Source organism: Leptonychotes weddellii, chromosome 8 (genome assembly GCF_054177405.1).
Source record: "Leptonychotes weddellii isolate Sample4059 chromosome 8, ASM5417740v2, whole genome shotgun sequence".
Lineage (NCBI taxonomy): Eukaryota > Metazoa > Chordata > Mammalia > Carnivora > Phocidae > Leptonychotes > Leptonychotes weddellii.
Window position 1 is genome coordinate 107,602,978 of NC_138376.1, and position 19,285 is coordinate 107,622,262.

The 19,285-nt window shown below is 37.8% G+C and overlaps 1 long non-coding RNA gene across 2 annotated transcripts in view; it reads left to right on the plus strand.

Moving 5' to 3' along the window:
* Positions 1–19,285, plus strand: part of LOC145723121 (uncharacterized) — a 167,080-nt gene that overhangs the window by 21,236 nt on the left and 126,559 nt on the right. For both annotated transcript variants that reach the window (XR_014147977.1, XR_014147976.1), the window contains one exon: positions 5,670–5,763. This is a non-coding gene — a long non-coding RNA (uncharacterized LOC145723121). The remainder of the gene's footprint in view (positions 1–5,669; positions 5,764–19,285) is intronic.

Sequence of the window (19,285 nt, forward strand, 5' to 3'; positions counted from 1 at the left end):
AACGCTTTCCCTCATATTCTGAAAAGAACAACGCCAGGAGAAAGCTTTCTTGGACGGGCAGGAGTGGATCATGCGGGGTTGGGGTTTCTGCAGAAATAGAGGGATGCTCTAAATGTCAGTGATCAACTCGTGCCTCTTTTATGTGGAGAGACAGTTCGACAGAACAGAGCCCTGCAGCTAATGCACAGGGTTGGGAAGGAAATGAAAGCTGTGTATTTAATTGTTTCTAGAAAGCTAATAAGGGAAAAGAGACCACATAGAGATAGAGAGGTACACCTGGGGTTAGGGCTACGTAGAATCTGGCTTGAAGGCAGTGGATACAGCATGGATTAAAAAAGCAGTCTAATCAAGTCTGGGGGGAAGGCGAAGGTGAGATTAAATGGTGATACAGACAGATTTTTGGAAAAGTACTTATGAAAAATTCAACTTTATGCTATTTAAAAGTTGTACAAAATGCACTATAACTGAAATAATGAGCTATATATTTAAAATTTCATTTACTTTGGCCCACTTGTGTCCATCACAGGAATTTCAACTAAATAAAATAAGAAATCATCTTCTTGCCTTCCACCACCTGGTGACAGTCTGCATCGAATATATTTCCCTAAGACCTTTTTTTTTCTCACCTCTACATCTGTTTCCTTATCACTAGAATAAGGGTGTTAATATCTATTTCTGCCTGCTTCACAGAAGTGACAATCAAACGAGATAACAAGTGTAAAACATTTGGGAAATTCTAGAACGTATGCAAATATAAGCAATTTCATTTATTATTTGAACGGCAAATAATAGCCCTGAAAGGTGAATCTGTGCACTTGCATGCGGAGAGTGATTACAGTAAACGTTGGAGTGTGATCAATTCACCCTACTGGCCAGGTGAAGGCAAATGGCCAATGGAACAAGCCAGAGCATGTGTGTCCCATGGGCGCCTGTTCACTCAGTAGATGGATTTCTAAGTATTTGTGGGCTTGTGAAAGAAATATTAAGTAAGGCCCAAGTTCTTTTCTGCCCATAATAACAGAAATCTAAAACATGTACTTTTTAAAAAATTTTATTGTATTATGTTATGTTAATCCCCATACATTACATCATTAGTTTTTGATGTAGTGTTCCATGATTCATTGTTTGCGTATAACACCCAGTGTACCTGTTTTTAATTATGGCACAACCTCTGATGTGTGCATACTCTTAGTCCCAGACACACGTATAATTTTTTGTCTGTTCACTAAGCAGCTCTAGACACTGTAGAAAATGAGCTAATACAAATCACTCCAGCTCTCTGATTCGTAAGAGCCCGGCTGTCTCCGGGTTCTTTGACTTTGAACCATTTATGTACTCCTTCCAGGGTATGGTATTCTTAGCTTTAGGAGAAAGTCCATCCAAGGTCTTGGGTTCAAGGATCCCAAAATTCAGGGCACATGAAGAGCTTACTTTAAGAAGAGTTGCTCAGAAAAGTGATTGGAATGGGGCTGGGTTTTTCAGCTCCTTTTCAGATTAATCCTTTTCTCTTAGTCATTGTAGGCTTCAGGAAAGAAGGTGAGACAATGGGAGGTGCTTGAGGGGAGGAAGAAGGCCCCCAGAGCTCTGCTGAGCATCATATGCACCACAGGGACTCTGAACCCCAGGTTCTCAAAGGAAATTTGCCTGACTGGAGAAGAGCAAACTCACATTTTTAAGTACCAGCAATGAACAGGGATGGAACCAGTCACTTCATATGCTATCATTTTGTCTATCAGGGAATAGCAAGAGTTGAATGATGTCTTTGTTTATGCGATTTGGCTATAAAGTGAAGCAAAAGTCCGCCGGGTGAATCCAATTTCCTATTGACTTTCCCTCGCATTGGACACCATCCCTATAGCTCCGGCTGCTTGGCCATCCCTCTGTCCTGCAAGCGACACTTTTCACATGCTCAATTATCTAAGCAAATTTGTGTCATCTCAGTCTTAGCCAGGCTTGCTCGAAGGGATGTCGTCATCATCAGTTTTGTTCCAAATACATATTTTCCCCTTAAGTATGTGGGAATTAAGAGAGTGTCATTGTTTCCAGAGCCAAACGCGAGACGGCCACGTTTGTGTTTCTAGTCTTCAGATGCTGACTTCGTCCTTCCATACATTGGATCCTTGCTGTCTGGGTTTGCAGAGGGAGGGAAGCCCCGGGACGAGGGAGGAAATAGGAGCCAAGCGAGCAGGGCCCAAGTCCAAGGCGACACCCAGGCTATTCTTGCAGGCCATTTCTTTGCAGAGTCACTAGAATACTTGATTGTTTTGTTTTTTGTTTTTTGGTTTTTTTTACTATTTCAGCAGGTCCCTTTATGAGGACTTGTTCTTCTCATCCACAGAAGCCCTTTTCAAACAGTACTGAGAAGACTGATAAGAAGGAAAAGCATTCACTGAAGGCTTCTCAGAAAGAAAGCATTCGATTTAACTACAGGCCAGTGCTGCTCTGATTAGCACGGGCCCAGCTGACAGCAAGGTTGCCAGGCAGCGCTCGTCCTGCCAAGAGTGGTGGTGGAATGAAGCAACCATGTGGTTTGTGTTACCATTTTTTAGCTTTTTCAGGTTTCGAGAGGAGAACGTCACCGGCGATGATAATTCAGCTTGGAATGAACACATTTTCAGTGCAGAGTTCAACAACTGCTGATTTGTTTGAAATCCGCAAGTCCATAGTCACATTTTACAATGTGGACAGGATAAAGCACAGGATATGTCAAGATCCTACTACATGCAAATAATGAAGTTTCTGGCCAAACCCTCTTTTGGAAAAGAGAGGGAAAAAAAAAAAAAAAGAAAAAGAAAAAGAAAAAGAAAAAAAAATCTCTCCAGCATCTCTAAGCTGCTAGTTACAGCCTTTATAAAGATAGCACAGGAAAAAAGAAACCAAAGTCAAACAATAAGCTAAATTCTGCCTTCCACTTACACCATCTTCTCTAAAGCCAGAGTTGATTGTTTTTACATGCCTCAAGTTGAAACTTGCCACAAAGTAATCAATTTGTGTAAGCTTATATTAAATCATAAAATACAAATGTTTTAATTTGTCATTTATTACCTACATTTTTTAGTTTAAAAGAAGAGAGAGAAATCTGGGTTTATTCACACTTTGAATCCTCCTGTGTATTCTTGGAAGTATTCTTCTCAGAAAGTCTGGGACACTAAATTGGAACAAATGATTCAATTCATAGACAAATTTGCAGTCATATGGTTTGCTTGCACTGAGTTCAGTAAAGTACCTTATGAATTAAGCCCTTCCTCAAAGACACACATCCATTGCCCTCTCAGTGGGACCCATCAAGGTCCCCCACGGCATTGTTTCTAGTCTTTAGCCCTTAAAGAAACATATTTTTTAAAAACTCACATTTTTCAAAATCATTTTAGCAGAATTCAGTTACCCTTCAGAATGCTATTGACTTCTTATAGCATTTTAAGGATTCTGGGAAACCCACTATGACACTGCACTCCTGGAAGCAAGATCTTTCTGTCAGAGGTTATAAAGCAGCAGAAACCAGAAAGAATCCATAGCTGGTGCAGTCCTAAATTTCTGCAAAGGCTTTCAAACAAAGAAAAAATATAACTTGTCAGTCATGATGCACTGGTCTAAACAAAATGCCATTTTGCTTAAAGAGATGCTGTCAAACGTAGTCATTTGGGCTCCAAAATTATGCTCCACAAAACACTAAATTAGTTTTGTCAAAACATAACCTTGGTTCTCCAAACATTGTCAGAACTTCCCAAGTTCAATAAAAGAAGGCAGCGTTTGTGGTTTAGGTGGACATTGTCCTCTGTATTTACTCTACATGGTATCCATCAAGCCATCCGTCTGTCTGTCCATCCAATCCAATAAGCATTACCAAATTTTTATTATGTGCCAGGCACTGTTCTGGACCCAGGACACAAAGGTAAAAAGACACATTCATATTCTCAAGGCTAGTCGTCCTAGTGAGGGGATAGATGTGAATATTTATTACAGTCAAATGCCATGACCACTGTCCAGACTGAGCAGGTGAGAAGCAAGGGCTATAGTGTTGCATTAATTCAGGATACTCTGGGAGCTAAGCTGAAGACAGACCATTCTTTTCAGATACTCTTAAATATTCAAAGAAGACCTAGTATCTGAGATCACCTTCTTTTTTCTTATGAGATGTACAATTAATGACACTTTCACAGGGAACACACTGCCATAGGGATATACAACTAAGACGTCCAAACCCATTTTCTCAGAAGAGGGAGTTTTCCTGGAAGAGGGAAGGGAGGAAAGGAGAATATTTGGCAACAGTTGATTCAATGGTTCCCCCATTAGCTGGATTTATGTATTTTTTTCCCCTTTCAAGAAAACAAAAGAGGATGCAAATGAGTGAGTGACATTATTCTACGGAAAATCCAAATCTGATCTAATTTACTTAAGAGCAAATATTTTGAAACCTCTTATTGTTACAACTTATGCTTGAAAGATTTCAAATAGATGTGACTGCTGGGCTGTTTCATTGCAGTTGACAAGGACTTGTTTCAAAAGCTTGTCAGAGACATCCTTGAGGAGTTCCCACTCTCCCAAGGTTACATAGCATTTTAATGCATCACTTTGGGAACAAATTACAGCAAATAAGTTTGATTTTATACTTTTATTTTTAATGACTCTACGTGTCACCAGCCACATAAATGGTGAGAACCAGAACTGTCCTCCCACTTTTCCAACATGAAGAATGAGAAAGTATGGATGGACTCAACAGTTAATTTATGGCTGGGGAAGGGTCCTCTCTGCCATCCAGCACTCTTGTAGAGCCCCAAAGGGAAGTTCTGATAGCAAACCTGATAGTCTCAGGGCAATTCTTCTGAAGGCCTTTGAGTTCCAACAGAACATGTCAAAGGATGTAGCTGAGTAATTTGTCCATTAGGCCCTGGATGATGGTGGTTGGGGTGGGGTATTCTCATCCTGGAATCTGTAAGCTTAGGTGACACAAAGACTAGAGGGTATGCCACACGTTAGAGGTTAAAAGGGTTCTGTCTGTACACATGACAACAAATGAATAATAATAATTAATAATAGTAGACTATATGTAGAATTACTAATAATGTAGAATTTCTTATTTTTATCTTTGCATGATCCATTCAATAACAATCAGTTGGGGCCAGCTGCTGATCTTTTTCAGTCACTAAGACTGCAAATTAAAAATCCTAGATCGGTGGTCCTTTGGTCCAATTTTCTCCTTTAGTCACTGAGATGCCCCTGATGCTCTAATAAACAAACTGTACTAAAGCTATGAAGAGGCTTTCGAGTTTACTAAATTAAAGGCAGGGAGTAAACTTATTGTTTCAAAATGTGATTCTTGAAATCTCCTCGCCATCTTGTCTCAGAATTTTCACTGGTTGTTTGATGTTGGCCATGATCGCCTTGAGTGTAGGTTGTCAGGGAGCACTCAGTGGCTCAGCTTATGACCACACTCAGCGGCCAAAGGCAGGTATCAGCAGGTCTTTCTGAGCCCACCTGTGTTCCTAATGCATGCTGCAATAATCCTCTTGGCTATTTTATGCATATAAGTCCATAATCAGTGCCTATTCAGTTAACTTAAATATATTTTGTAAGTTGAAAAAACAACCAACAATGGAATGTTCTTAGTTGTTTAAGTATATTAGGTCCAGCAATGGACAGTGAACACCTACCATCTATTGTTGCCCCAGGGGAGCCCCCAGAAGATGTCTGCATAAGACCAACAGAACTGCCCCTGGCCACGTGGTGCTGAGAACAGACTTCTGTGCCCTCTGACTAGGAGAGGTAGGTCTGGGATCGAATGGTGAGTCTGTGGATACAGTGCCCTATACAGGAGGCCTTTTTTCCCCATCTCTTATTTCCTCCAACTTTCTGATGCCCAGAGTGGTGTTGGTCTTGACTTTCCCAACCATTCCTAAAGGCCTCTTTCCTCAGTGCTAGACTTTGTCCTGCCCCTATTCCTTAGCTCATTCCCACATGGAACCCAGCTCTGCCATGGGTACTTCTGATTTCATTCTACAGCTTGGAAGCTGTGTCCTTTTCTTGTTTCTTAGATCGAACACCTTTGGATCAGGAGTCCTGCTGGGCCCTGGTCTGAGCCAGCCCTGCTGCCCTCTCCTTTGACTTCACCACTCTCCCTGGCCCGGGTTTACTCCAGTGTTGCCAGCCCTTACCTGGCCTCCTTTCTGTCTTGGGGTCTGAGCTTCCTGCCAGCTCATTTCCTCTTCTCTACTTCCCTCCCGTGTCTTCCAGCACAATAGGATTGAATGCTGGTGACAGGCACCTTGGTGTGATTTATTTTATTTGACCCTTTGTTGACAGCTGAGATTGACAAACAGGGAAAATAGAGATAAGAGTTTTGGAAACTTCTAAGGTGAAGGGAAGGGGAGGAAGGGGAAGGCAACATCTGAAGGAGAGGAGGAAAGACAGAGGCAGCAGAAATGGTGGAGATAAAAGGCCAGTTTGACAGTCTGCCTTTAACTTCTTCACCAACCTTTCAGCTCTAGTCCCTCTGAACCTGCCAGGGTTCGCCTGGTGCTATTGTTGCTCTTGTGTGCATCTATGTCAGTTCATCCACGCACTCAACACATTGTCCTCGATTGCCAACTCTGTGCCTGTCATATTGTAGGTACAGAGGCTACAATGGTGAGGAAACTGTACTCGTGGAATCTAGTGGGAAAAGAGAGAGCAATCAAATGATCCAGGATAAATATGTACATGGGTGGATGAGATATCTGCCACAGAGAGAGGTTATAATAAGGGAATTTGTCCAGGTCAGTGCTATCTGGAAAAATATACCTGGGGAAGTAACAAGGTTGCTGAAATTTAGTGGAAATATAGGCTATAACTCAGTGACTCTAGAAAGAAGTACCTTTACTGGAAGGAGGAGGAGCATGAACAAAAGCCCCGTGCTAGAAAGGAGCATGGTATGTGCAAAGAATTGAAAGAAAGCCTGAATGTCTGGGAGGTAGAGTGGGGAGATATGTTATAGGATGGCCTAAGGAGTTGAATACAGGTTTTTACAAGCAGGTTAAGCATTTTTTTTCTTTGTCCTAAGAACCATGGGAGTTATGATACAGCAGTGTAACAACTTGCCATAAACTTAGTGACTTAAAAAATAATAAGCATTTAGTATCTCACAGTTTCTGTGAATCAGGAGTCCAGGAGCAGCTTCACTGGGCAGTTCTGGCTCAGGTCTTTCATGAGGTTGCTGTCAAGATGTGGACCAAAGTTCTACTGTTATCTGGAATCTTGGCTGGAGCTGAGGGTCTCCACAGTGGCTCCCCTACATAGCTGGCACATTGGTACTGCTCTTGGTGGGATGTCTCAGCCCTTTTTATATCCACCTCTTCACAGGGCTGCTTGAGTATCCACATGTTATGGCAGCTGTCTTCCCCCAGAGCAACTGATGAGAGGGAGAGAGAGAGAGAGAGAGAGCTCACAAGAGAGAACATGAGCCACTCTCAGAAGTCACATAGGATTTCCATCACATTCTATTTGTTAGAAGTAAGTCACTAATTCCTATGAACATTCAAAAGGAGGGCTGTTAAGCTCCACTTTTTGAAAGAAGTAGTGTCAAGGAATTTGGGACATATTTTAAAATCACAAAACCATTAAAAGGTGTTAAGGAGGAATGGTGACATAATCAGATTTGCCTTTCAAAAATATTACTCTGAGTGGAAAACAAATGAAACAGGACAAGTCTTGGTTAATAGATATTAGAGTGATCCAGGTATAAATTGGTGGTAGGGTGGAATAGGATGCTGGTAAAGATGAAGAGAAGCAGAAATGAAAGTTTCAAGATACATGCAGAAGGTAAAATGAGTCTTAGCAATTGATTGGACTTGGCAGTTGAAGGAGAAAGAATAGCATAGATTCCTAGATTCCTGGCTTGCATAGATGGATATTGTGGCATTCAGTGCTATGGAGAATGCTAGGAGAATGCCAATTTTGGTCTATCAGAGGTAGTGGGGGTAATCATGAGTTTTATTTAAGACATATAACATTTGAACTGTCTTTGAAACATCCAAGTATGGTTGCCAAGTAGTTCCTTGGTCATGAAACTCTGGAACTAAGATGAGAGTTCTAAACTAGACACATTAATTGGTGAATTATCCATAAATAATCCATAGATAAGAAGGATATCTCTGGGTTTGGTGAGAACTCTAGAGAAAGAAAGAATGATATGAAAAGAAAAGAGGATCTCTTTGTCTAGCAAGTGTTAAGTCTTTTTTTTTTTTAATGAGAGAAGTTTACTTCCTGTTCCATTGGTGCTGGCCTTGGTCATGTGATTTGTATTGACCAATGAGGTGTCACCAGATGTAACAGTAAGTGCTTAAAATGTGTAGAGGAACTTTCCCTTTTATGCTCTTTTCTTTTGCTTTGAAAAGATGCCTTCAATAGCCACTGGTTCATGGAGAGATTAGCAGATTTGCAACCAACCCAAAGTTTGGGGCCAAACCCAGCTAAGCCTGACCTATATCAGCTGAGCCCAATATACAGATCTATGAGCAAGGAAAGAAAAATGCTTATTTTTGTAAGGCAATAAAATATCAAGATTTTTAGTTTCATTATGCAGCATTGTTTTGGTAATAGCTGACTGGCATGAAGGTCTAGGATCTAGTAGAAAGGAACACTATTCTTTAAAGTCCTTATATGCATTTTAAGAGCAGTGTTTATCTCGGATACATAACTGTATTTAGCAAAACCTAATGTAAAGGTTTGGCCAAACATCTCATGAATACAGGCTTGGATCACAATCTAATGTAGGTATGGTTGTTGATCTATCATGAATTTCTATAAGTCATGCACATTTTTCTTTTCTTTCTTCTTTTTTTTTTTTGAAGGGGGAGAGGGGCAGAGGGAGAGGGAGAAAGAGAATCTTAAGCAGGCTCCACACCCAGTGCAGAGCCCAACACCCGGCTCGATGTCACGACCCTGAGATCAGGACCTGAGCTGAAATCAAGAATCAGACACTTAACTGACTGAGCCACCAAGGCGCCCCATTGCGCATATATTCTTATAATAGCTCCTCCAAGCATGTTTCCTTAAATAACATGAGGAGGTTCCACCAAACCTGGATATAGCAGTCATCAAGATCAACAGCTGCATCCTTTCCTTTCCCCGGAGTACTTTTTTATTACACGTTGTAAAGAAATGCTTGAGAAAATTGATGCTCTATCCATATACTATGTTAATATTTTAGACCATATTTTATTGTTGTTGTTAAAGCAGATTTCAGGAGAACAAATTTTAAAATAAAAAAAAAGTTATTAGTGGCAATAAACAGGCCTGTAAATAGTGCTCCAATGGAATGAAGGCAATCAAAGTGGCTCTTTTGGCTACTAACGTTTTCATAAAAGCTTTGATTAGTTATGAGGTAATTGTGAGAGAAGATGAGTTAGCCTCAAAGAAAGAAAAATAGTTTCTCTAGTTTAGCAGCTGTGGAATCTTCTGGTAATTGCTGGAATATTCCTTTTTAGTAAACTTAAGCTTGCTTTTTTATGTTGCAGTGGAATGTTTCATCTGAAATATATATTTTAACTTTATTTTATTTATAACTGTCTTTGTCAGTGTAACTCTAAACTATAGTTGAGAAGGACAGCACTTGGATTTATATGTTACCTCTGTTAAAAAGTAAGAAACTCCATAGGAAAGGCAAAAAAAGAGGCTGCATTTAAAATATTTGACTGTCACGTTTTGGTTATTAAAATGTGATTTCCCTCCCAACCAAGATACTCATCTTAAATGTCCATAAAAATTGTGTGCCTGTGTGCACACAGGACAAGTGTGGTTGTCCAGTGTTTATGGGGGACATGTGAAATTATACCTTGCCTAGTTTGACCACAGTGTGAAATTTTAAAGTATAAACATGATCAAAAAGAAAAGTGGCTTCAAAAACGGAGAAACAACAACATTCCATTCTCCCAGAACCTTTTCAGTCTCTCAGTCAGACAGCTGCCCCCCACTCCTTTTTCCCAGCAGTCACTAGAAACAACATCCCATTCCCTACCCAGTCTCCCCCCGCAACCCCCGCCTGAAAGTAAAGGGCACCATCAATTTTGCAAAAGAAATTGCCAAAATAACAAAACTTATTGGAGTGCATAATTTCTCACAGAACCTGCCAATCAGCTACAGATGCAAATCTGCCTCCCTCACCCCACCCCTGAACGAAGGAAAACAACTTAAACCCGCAGGAAAAACTTCACTTTTCAGCCAGAGAATAATACTAACAACACTGCCATCTTGGAATATTTTGCTTGTACTTCTCTTCTTCCTTCTTTATTACACAGCTGTGTGTGTATGTGTGTGCTGTGTCTTTTTGCCTTTTCATTTTGTTCAGTGTCCAAAAAGGTTATTTTAACTGAAAATATCACACAAACATGGTTAAAAAAAAGCAAACAAGCAGAAATGTATGAAATTAAAATTGAATGTCTCCCTCCCCACACCCCTGAGCCCCTTTCCCATTCTCTTAGGCTTCCAAACAACACAAGTTGTGTGAGGGAAAGAGGGTGTGTGTGTGTGAAGGAGGGTGGGAGGAAGAGAAAGAGTCTTCATATTGTCTTATTTTTAATTTAAGAAAAACATATATATCACACATATACACACTCCTTCATGTCTCCTCCACCAGAACCCAAAAAACAAATAAACAAAAACCCCCAAACCTCTGATGTTTAGAAGTCTAAGAGAATTGCTGCTTCAAAGGTCTTTCAGATTAAGCTCATTCCAAAGACTTTCCAGTATAACCAAACAATGAGAAACACTGGTCTCCATCCAGTCACAGTCCCTGCCATGTATGATTTAATGTCATTTGATGACGATTAACTCAAAGAGAAGACAGAGATGGGGTCATATAACAGGAAAGCAAAGAGACAACAGATCTCCTCCATTTATTCATATTTAAATTATCTTATTTTCATCTATTATTTTAGAAAATAAATTCATGTATGTTTAGGATGATTTTGTTGGTCGGGTAAAGTCTCTTGGGCCTTGCATTTTCTTCTTAATTATAAAGGTTTGTGGAATGTTCTCTGAGAAGAGAAACCCTTCCTCAAGGAGTTGTTTTTCCTAGAATATTAGGAGGGTCTCTACTAGGTAAGCAATGATGTCAGTGCAAATGTTTTAAGGCTCTCCTTTCCCATCCAAGTTGGCTTAATATGTTTTAGTTCTATTACTTGACTGTTTTTAAAACAGATTGAAAAATTTGCTCACCAAGAGAACAATGATTAACTAAATCTGTAAACTGCCATTTCACTTGGCTATCAATAGCTTGAAAGAAAATCTAAATCCATGACTAATGTCCTGAGAGAGTCAAGTACTTGCTTTGAGGAGCCTCTTTAGACCAAAGTGTTATTTTTGAGATCTTTAGTTTTTTTCTTCTTTCCCCATGTCAGACTCTGTCTTTTAAAAAACACACACACTCTACTAATAATAAAGAAATATATTCCCAGTCTTTATTCTCCTTTTCAGTTTTTCTCTGAGGATCTCTTCCTGGATTTGCCAGGAGACAGTGTGGAGTACTGGTTAAGAACGTGGGCCCTTACAGGCTATATGGCTTAAATTAACTCAAGCCTTACAGGCTGTATGGCTTAAATTAACTTTCCTAATCTTTTTACACCTCAGTTTTTTCAACTGTAAAATGGGCATAAATTTATAATTATAATGTAAACTTGATAAGGTTGTTGTAAATATTAAACAAGAAAATGTAAGCAAAGCTCTTCATATAGTTCGGTTCCATAATGAGCCTCAATGAAGGGAAATTAAAAAAATAAGATAGGGGCGCCTGGGTGGCTCAGTCGTTAAGCGTCTGCCTTCGGCTCAGGTCGTGATCCCAGAGTCCTGGGATTGAGCCCCGCATCGGGCTCCCTGCTCAGCGGGAAGCCTGCTTCTCCCTCTCCCACTCCCCCTGCTTGTGTTCCTTCTCTCGCTGTGTCTCTTTCTGTCAAATGAATAAATAAAATCTTTAAAAAAAAATAAAAAAAAAATAAGATATATGAAATGAAAAATTTTAAACTTTCAAAAGTCCCCAAATTAAAAAAAAAAATCAAACTATGTGGCCTTGGATAAATAAAGCTTAAATTATATCTCCAGATCATCCTATATCTCAAAGTCTGTGATGTTGAGTATGAAGGCATATATTACTATAGTCGATTCTATGCCAGCCAGGAAGTAACTGACAATCTGGGGATGCCCTTGGCAGTACCCTGGTCTATGAATGTGGAGGACAAGGTCAAAAGAAGTTATGTAGATCATAGCAAGATTAGCCCAAATGGCCTAGGGAAAAATATGTATTCACGATTGAATTACTGATTGACGGGGACCAAAAAAATGACTAGTATTTGGAGTTTACACACTGTTGCATACAGAAACAGAACTCAGGGTCAAATAGATTACTGAGTACTTTCCCTTTGGATCTGAAAATTTTAAAACCCCAATAACTAAGACTGTATATTAAAATTAGAGCATAAATTTCATCAGTTCCTTTTCATATGCATTTTGCCCAGAATTGGGGCATTCATTCCTTCTGTAAAAAGTTTGAGTATATCTCTTTATTTACTATGGGCCAAGCCCAGTAGCCTTACTCTCAAGGCTATTGAAGTAAACAGGTAATTTCACTAGAGTATTTTAGGTATTATTGGAGCCCTTCGGAGACATTTACCACTCTTGGTGGGCTGGAGGTAGTGTCTGGTATCATGGTTAGGAAATGACATCTGAAATCATTCTTACAAAGGAATAACAGTCAACAGAATTAAAGCGGAGAAGAGGGAGGTAGTGGACAGACAAAATGAGCAAAGATGCAGAAATAATAGATTGGTTGATAGTTGGAGATGGAGCCAGGGTCAAAGGAGGGTTTTTAATGAATGGGAGGAACATGGGGATATTTGCAGATTTGGGGGGGGATGTCAGAATAGAGAGAAAGACTAAAGGCACAGGAAAGGGGGGGCGAGTTCTCAGAGGAGGTGGTGATAGCCTTTAACTGCAGGAAAAGCACCCCACCCACATGCTGGGGCTAGAGAAATGTCAGATGTGGGGACAAACTTTGATAATTATTACTGATTTCACTCTGATTAGAAAACGGATTTTCCTTTGAACACCAGGGTAGAAAAACCTGTTTGTTTACTTAGAATTTTCCTGAATGCAAAAGAAGTAGGAAAAAAAAGAAAACAGGGAAATGAATTTTGCAGTTAAATACCTGTCAATTCTTTCTTTGGAAGATATTAACTTCAAATTTGTTTTTCTGTTTCATCCAACTTGCAAAAAGATTTGCTTTGTGTAGGTGTCAGTTGGCTGAAAATATTTTACATTTTTTATAAAAATCTAAATGGTTTAAAAACTTGTGTATACACAAGGCAGGGGCATTCTTCATATTATCAAATATTTGATTTCCTGTGAGGTTAACATTTTTCATATTTTTATTTCTCTCTTTTATGAATTGTCAGTTTTGTCACCTGAAAGAAGGGTTTTATGAAACACCTTCAAGCTAAAATAAAAAATCTAGGATCAAGAGAATTCAGTATGTTCTGATCTAGGGTGGATGAATTGGGAAAGCAGGAAAAAAATAACCAAGACAGAAAAAGCTGCATGGAGTTATAGACTCTCACATATGAAAGATACTTCAGTGGTTCCTGGTCTAGTCAGTATCAAATGAATTAATCGGATGTGCCATTTCTCGGAGTACTCATATAGCATCCGTTTGATCACTTCTAGAAAGAGGAAGCTGACTGCCACTTGAGGCTGCCCATTCCATTTTGTCTAAGCACTGATTTCCAAAAATATCTTTGGTGTGAAAGGGTCAAAATTATTAATATACAATATGAATAGCTCGTACTTACAGAGAGCTTCCTATTGCCAGGTTTAGTTCTAAGTGTCTTACATGTATTAAATCACTTAATGCTCAAAGATTCCTCTTAGGAGGCTATTATTATCCCTATTTCACAGATGAGGTAAATGAAGCGCAGAGAGGTTGGATAGATGTATCAATGTCACACAGTCAGTACATAATAGAGCAGGGCAAAGGACCCCCAAAATTCTAGAGCCCATGCTCCTAGCTTCATCAGTGTTCTTCTGCCTCACTGAGTGAATGTTCCAAAGTTTTTCTCACCCTTAGATTGGTTAAGTAGATTCTAGTGTCATTCACTCAGTTTTTTCCCCTTCTTCATTTTCCAAGGACAGTTCTGCTGTTGCCAGACTATTTGTTTAGACTTTTGTGATGCAGAACCAGGAACAGTAAAGAGAAGAACAAAAAGCAGATGGGCTAGGGGAAGACATTTCTGGGGAGTATGGCACAGAACTAACAGAGTATGAGAAAAATGTTGGAGGGAAAAAGGAAATTCTAAGAAGAATCACTGGAGATTATATACTTCATATTGTGCAAGAAATGCAAGGGAGGAAATGGAATTATTCATATGTTCCTTTTTGTTAGCTGGACTGTGTCTCTTGCTTATGGCACCATTCTAACCCGTGACCATGTAGAGCATGGATTTAGCAGGGTTGCACATCTGTATAACCCCAATTTTTCTTCCTGTTAAGTTCTTTTAGAGCCATCTGGCTCAGAGATAGCCTTTCAAGTTTTTAAGGATGCTTATCTTATTCATCTTAAATTTTCTCTTTTATTGGCTAAACATTTCTAACAGTTATTTTTTTCCTTTAAAAAACAGCTTATTGGGTATAATTGATATACAATAAACTAAACATGTTAAAAGTGTACAGCTAGGTTAGTTTTGAAATATGGATATACATAGAGATCATCCTCACAGTCAGGATAGTGGACATATCCATCACCCTCAAGTCTTTCCTTATGACCCTTGTTAATACTTTCCCTCTTCCTTCTATCCTGTCTCAATCCCCAGGAGACGACTGACCTGCTTTCTGTCACTGTAGATTACTTTGTACCTTCTAGAGTTTCGTTTAAGTAGAATCAATCAATATACAGTATTTTGAGGAGGGTGAATTGGGAAGTCTGGCTTCTTTCACTCAGAATAATTATTTTGAGATCCATTACTGTTGTAGGGTATACCAGTGGTCTATTTTTTTGTACCGCTGAATAGGGTTCTGTTGTATGGATATACCTCATATGTTTGCTTATTCACCTGTTGATGGAATTTGAGCTTTTACCAGTTTTTGGTTATTACAAAAAAAACTGCTCTGAACATTCATATACAAGTCTTTGTATAGACATAAGATTTCATTGTTCTTGGATACATAACTAGGATTGGAATGATGAGATCATATGTACATTTAACTTAAAAACAACAACAACAAAAAACCCTGCCAAACAACGTTCCAAAGTGGTTGTACCGTTTAAAAAATCCTACCAGCAGTGTATGAGAGTTGCACTTCTCTACATCCTCACCAACACTCAGATGGATCAGTCTTTGATTATAATAGATGTTTAGTGCTATTTGATTGTGGTTTTAATTTGCATTTCTCTAATGACTAATAATGTTGAACATCTTTTCATGTGCTTGTTTGCCATTTGTGTACTTTCATTGGTGAATATCTGTTCCACTCTTTTGTCCATCTTTTTAAACTGGATTTTTGTTTTGAAAGTTCTTTTTCTTTTCTGGATACAGTTCGTTTTCAGACATACAATTTGAAAATATTTTCTCTAGTCTGTGGTTTGTCTTTTCATCCTTTTATCAGTGTTTTTTGAAAATGATTTTTAACTTTAATGAAACCCAATTTATCAATTATTTATTTTATGGATCATGTTTTTGGTATTTTATCTATGAAATCTTTGCTTAACGAAAGTTCACAAAAAAAGTCTGCTACAGTTTCTCCTAAAAGTTTTACACTTTTAGATTTTACATTTAGATCTATAATCAATTTTGAATTAATTTTTATATATGCCTTTAGATAAGATGAAAGTTCATGTAGTTTGCATATAGATAATTCAATTATTCCTGCACAATTTATCGAAAGAATAACCTTTTGCTACTGAATTGCCTTTGCAACTTGATTAAAAATCAGTTATTCATATATGTAAAGCTCTATTTCTTAGCTCTATTTCACTGATTTATCTATCTTTACATGGTTACCATATCATCTTGATTACTGTAGTTTTATAATAAGTCTTATATAATAAGTCTTTTATAAAAATAATAAGTCAATAAGAAGAAATCAGGTAGAATTTCCTGATAAAGTTCTCCAACTTTATTCTACATTTTCCAAGTTGTGTTGATTATTCTAGGTCCATCACATTTTCATATGAATTTTGGACTCAGTTTGTCAACATCTACAAAACAGCCTGTTGGGATTTTGATTGGGATTGCACTGAATCTAGACCAATTTAGGGAGAATTGACATCATAATGGAGGGTTGTTATCTCTTCATTTACTTGGGTCTTCTTCAGTTTGTTTTAGTAATATTTTGTAGATATTCACACATCAGTCTTGCATATCTATTGTCAAATTTACTCCTACAAGATTTGTATTTTTTAATTATTTTGAAAATTTTAATTTTTGGGCACCTGGGTGGCTCAGTCAGTTAAGCGTCTGCCTTCAGCTCAGGTCATGATCCCAGGGTCCTGGGATCGAGTCCCTCATCTGGCTCCCTGCTCGGCAGGGGGTCTGCTTCTCTCTCTACCCCTCCCCCCTGCTGGTGATCTCTCTCTCTCAAATAAGTAAATAAAATCTTTAAAAAAAATTTAATTTTCAATTTTTTGCTGGAATATTGAAAACACAATTGATTCTTTATTTTGTGTTCTGCAAACTTGATAAACTTACTATTAGGTATAGCAGCTTTTTTGTAGGTTCCAAGGGATTTTTTTACACACTCATGTTGTTTAACACTAAGGAGAACTTATTTCTTCCTTTCTAATCTGGTGCCTTCATTTCTTTTTTGTTCCTAATTGTACTATCTAGAACCTTCAGTACAAGGTTAAATAGATATTATATAATAAGTTCAGACATCCCTGTATTTTTCCTGATCTTAGCGAGAAAGATTTATTCCTTCATCATTAAGTATGATATTAGTAGTAATTTTTCATGGATGCCTTTTATCAAATTGAGCAAGTTCCCTTCTATTTCTAATTTGCTGAGAGTTTTTAACAGAAATGTATATTGAGTTTTGTTAAATGTTGCTTCTGCTTCTATTGAGACGATTGTATGGTTTTTCTTTTCCAGTGTATTAATTTGATAAATTAAATTAATTGACTTTCAAATGTTGGATCAAAATTGTTCATCCACATTGCTTTCCTGTGATGAACTCCACTCTTTCATGATGTATTATCTTTTTTATAAATCATTAGATTTGATTTGCTAAAGTTTTTTAAAAGAATTTTTGCATTTTTATTTGTGAAGGAAATTGGTATAGAATTTTTTAGTCTTCACATCTGTATCTGCTTTTGTTATCAGGGGGATGATGGCCTCACAGATTGAGATAAGAATCCTTCTTCAATTTTCTAGAAGAATTTGTATAAAATTGTTATTATTTCTTTCTTAAAATTTGAAAGAATTCTCCAGTGAAGCCATGTGGGCATGGAATTTTCTTTGTGAGAGATTTTAAATTATAAATTCATTTTCTTTAATAAGTATAGCATTATTCAGATTACCTGTATCTTCAGTGACCTTTAGTCTCGATGTTTTTCAAAAATTTGCCCATTTCATCTCTTGTTGAGTTTGTTAGCACAAAATGCAAAATATTTTCTTATTTTCCTTTTTATCTGTAGAATCTGTACTGATGTAACTTCTACCATTTCTCATATTGGTAATTTGTATCTTCCTTCATTTTTCTGATAAGTCTGGCTAATGGTTAATCACTTTTATAGATTTTCTCCAAGAAGCATAGATTTATTCATTTTGTTTTCTAAATTTCACTGAATTCTTTTGTGATCCTTATTATTTGTTTTCTTCCATCTACTTTGTTTTTTTTTCTAGTTCAGGGGTGAGTAAACTTTTTGTGCAAAGGACTAGATGGAATATTTTAGGTTTTGTGAGCCCTACATTCTTGGTCCAACTACTCAGTTTTGCCATCACAGCATGTATGCTGCCATAGAATATAGAAGAACGAGCATGGCTGTGTTCCAATAAAACTTTATTTCTGCAAAAATAATCAGTGATCTTGATTTGACTGAAGAGCCATAGTTTGCCAAACCCTGTTTTGGTTTCTTATGGTTGGAACTAAGTTAATTGGTTTGAAAACTTATTTTCTAATATAGTCACTTAGCACTATAAATTTCCCCATAAAAATATTTTAGCAGCTTCTTGCAAATTTTCATATGTCATATTTTTCTTTTCAGTTTAAAATACTTCTTAATTTACCTTTGTAATTCTTCTTTGCCCTTTGGGTTATGTAGAAGCTTGTTATTTAGTTTCTGGAGATCTGTTTTTGATTTCTAATTTAATTCCTCTGTGGTCAGAGCAGACATTTTGTATGACCTAAATCCTCTTTAATTAATTAATTAATGTATGCATTCACTCTTAAAGTTTTTGTTTTTAAGGATTTATTTATTTATTTTAGAGAGGAGGAAAGGGCAGGAGGAGAGGGAGAGTGAAACTCAAGCAGACTCTGCTGAACTTGGAGCCCGAAGAGGGGCTTTATCCCATGACCCTGAGATCATGACGCGAGACGAAACCAAGAGTCAGTCGCTCAACTGCTGTGCCACCCAGGTGCCCACTCCTCTTAAATTTATTGAGCCTAGTTTTATGGCCCAGAATATGGTTTGCTTTGTTAAATGTTCCCTGTGTGTGTTAAAAAGAATGTGTATTCTACTATTGTTGAGAGAAGTGTTCTATAGATGTCAATTAGGTAAATTTGATTGATAGTGTTGTTCAAGTATCTTATGTCCTAGGTAATTTTCTGTCTACTTGTTTCTATAAAATATTGAGAGAAGTAAATTTATTTTATTTTATTTATTTATATTGTAAAATTTTAAAAAAGGTTTTATTTAAATTCCAGTTAACATACAGTGTAATATTAGTTTCAGGTATACAATACACTGATTCAACACTTCCATATAACACCCAGTGCTCATCACAGGTGACCTCCTTAATCCTCATCACCTATTTCATCCATCCCCCCACCCACCTCCCTTCTGGTAACCATCAGTTTGTTTTCTATAGTTAAGAGTCTGTTTCTTGGTTTTCCTCTCTCTCTCTTTTTTTTCCCTTTGCTCATTTGTTTTGTTTCTTAAATTCCATGTATGAATGAAATCATGGTATTGGTCTTTCTCTGACTGACTTATTTTGCTTAGCATAATACTCTAGCTCTGTCCACATTGTAAATGGCAAGATTCCATTCTTTTTTATGGCTGAGTAATATTCCAGTGTGTGTGTGTGTGTGTGTGTGTGTGTGTGTGTGTGTGTGT